Below are 2,142 nucleotides of genomic sequence, written 5' to 3'. Positions count from 1 at the left end.
TAGATACTCCAAAATAAAAGACCTAATCAAAAAATGGGCAACTGAAATGAATAGACATTTCCAGATGTAGTACACATGGCCAATAAATACATGAAAAATATTCACCATCACTGGGCATTGGGGAAATGCAAATTAAAACAACACTGAGATTCTCTTTTACTCCAGAAAAGAATGCCTATCTTCAAGAAATCAAATAATAACAAATGCTGGTGAGGCTGCAGGAAAAGGAACACCTCTACATTGTTATTGCAAATGTAAACTAGTACAACCACTATCTCAAAATAAAAAACAGAATAGAATAAAAGGCTAGGGATGCAGCTCAGTGGTAAAGCTGTGTTTAATCTCCAGTATCAGAAAGAGGGAGGAAGAGAGAGGGAGACTGAGTCAGAGACAGAATATAAGGAGAGAAAGAGAAAATTAGAGAGATAGAAAGAGACATATTGAAAACAAGAATTATAATTACTGAAGCTGACTTACAAGTACATAAGGGTTCATTTTGCTATCTAAAATATTGCAATGTCTATAATTTTACCCTCTCTATATGGAATATCCTTTTTACTATTCTATACGTAATTTATGCTTTCCCATTGTTTTCTAGATTAATCATCCAAAGATATTTTTATTTTTTGTGTGCTTTTAGAAAACAGCTTTTCAATTTATTTGCTAATTATTCTGCTTTAAAAGGAGTTTAAATTTTATCTAAAAATGAATTCACTTTATTTGTATTTTTAAAGGTTTATTCTCTCTTTCTGACTATTAATTAAAATATTTGAGGCTATGAGTTTCAGCTTGAGTACAGTTTTAGTGTACTGCAGAAGCTTGAACAGGCATCATCCTCATATGGTAGATTGGTGCTTTGGTACCTTCCTGAACTCCAGTGCCCAGAAAGCCAAAAACTACATTTCCCAGACACCCTTACAGATGGGGTTTTCAACGAGATTTAGATTTAGCCAATCAGATGTATCCAAGTGAGTTTTAGGTGGCAGAGGAAAGGCAGGACTATTGCCGCTTCTGCTGGCAGGCACAGTTGGAAGTGATTAATTTCCCTGCAACTGCATTAGCAGAGGTCTCGGTGACAGTCACCACTTTTGTGGTTGCCATAAGACAAGTATAGGTTATCATTTTACTAGTCCAGATTGTCGCAGAGGCCAAGGTTTGGAGGCTGCAGCAGTAATGACAATTTCCTGTTTGTGGTGACATCGTCACCCACAACGAAATTTTTATGTAGCCCTCCCTGGCTTTCTGATGTGGAGGAAACAGCAGCTGCCTTGGTGACACCATTTTGCAGTGTGACTTTCAGAGTCATTTCTGGAAACTACCTCGTGCATGGCCTCAGCATACCCTTAACATTTCTATGCACTATTTAATTCCCTGTAATAGTCTTCCTATACTAAGCAGAATGAATTGTTCTCATAACTAACCCTGACTGTTAAAACATAAAATTAGCATTGTGGTTCTACACTCTTTATGACAAAGGGTTGGTTGTGTTTGGTAGAACCAAATAGCACCAGCTTTAAAAAGTTAGAACTTTATTTTTCTCTGAAAAACAGCATGCCTCGGTACATATGGAAATGTCTGTTCTGCCCCACAAATTTCAGGCCCTTTCTTTTTGTTTGATCATCCCTACATCCATGTCCTTGTCTATGTGTCTGTGTTGGTATTCCAACCAAAAGAAGGGAAAGAAGGAAAGAGAACATCCTTTTTTTTGAAGGCATAATCCAAAAGTCTCACTAATAATCTCATCCTCTTCGCTAGAAATGAGTCACATGGCAGCCTGGGTAGCTAGAAACACTGACCCCTTTCACTGGGCCCTCCCTACCTCTTGGAGTCACTGAAATATTATTTTGATTACAAAACTCAGAGATGGCCTGGCCTAAAACTGTAAAACATTTCACTTGGGCCATATCCTTACTTTTTCTTGTTTTCTAACTATGATGAGACTGTAGTTTTCATCTAAGAGTTTTTGAATGCTTTTCTACCAGAGCGTAGTCTGTGGCAACCAGGAGCCAGCCAACACCAGAGAGCTTGTTGGAAATGCAGGTCAGCTCTGACCTCAGCCCCAATGAACTGAGGTCTACATCTAATCTACATTTTAATAAGAAGTAAGGGCTTAGAAGTTAGAGATCTCCCTCTGGGCGTTGA

This window comes from Heterocephalus glaber, unplaced genomic scaffold (genome assembly GCF_053883595.1).
Source record: "Heterocephalus glaber isolate CG9 unplaced genomic scaffold, H.glaber_assembly_v1.0 deba00000676, whole genome shotgun sequence".
Lineage (NCBI taxonomy): Eukaryota > Metazoa > Chordata > Mammalia > Rodentia > Bathyergidae > Heterocephalus > Heterocephalus glaber.
This window is presented reverse-complemented; position numbering follows the sequence as displayed.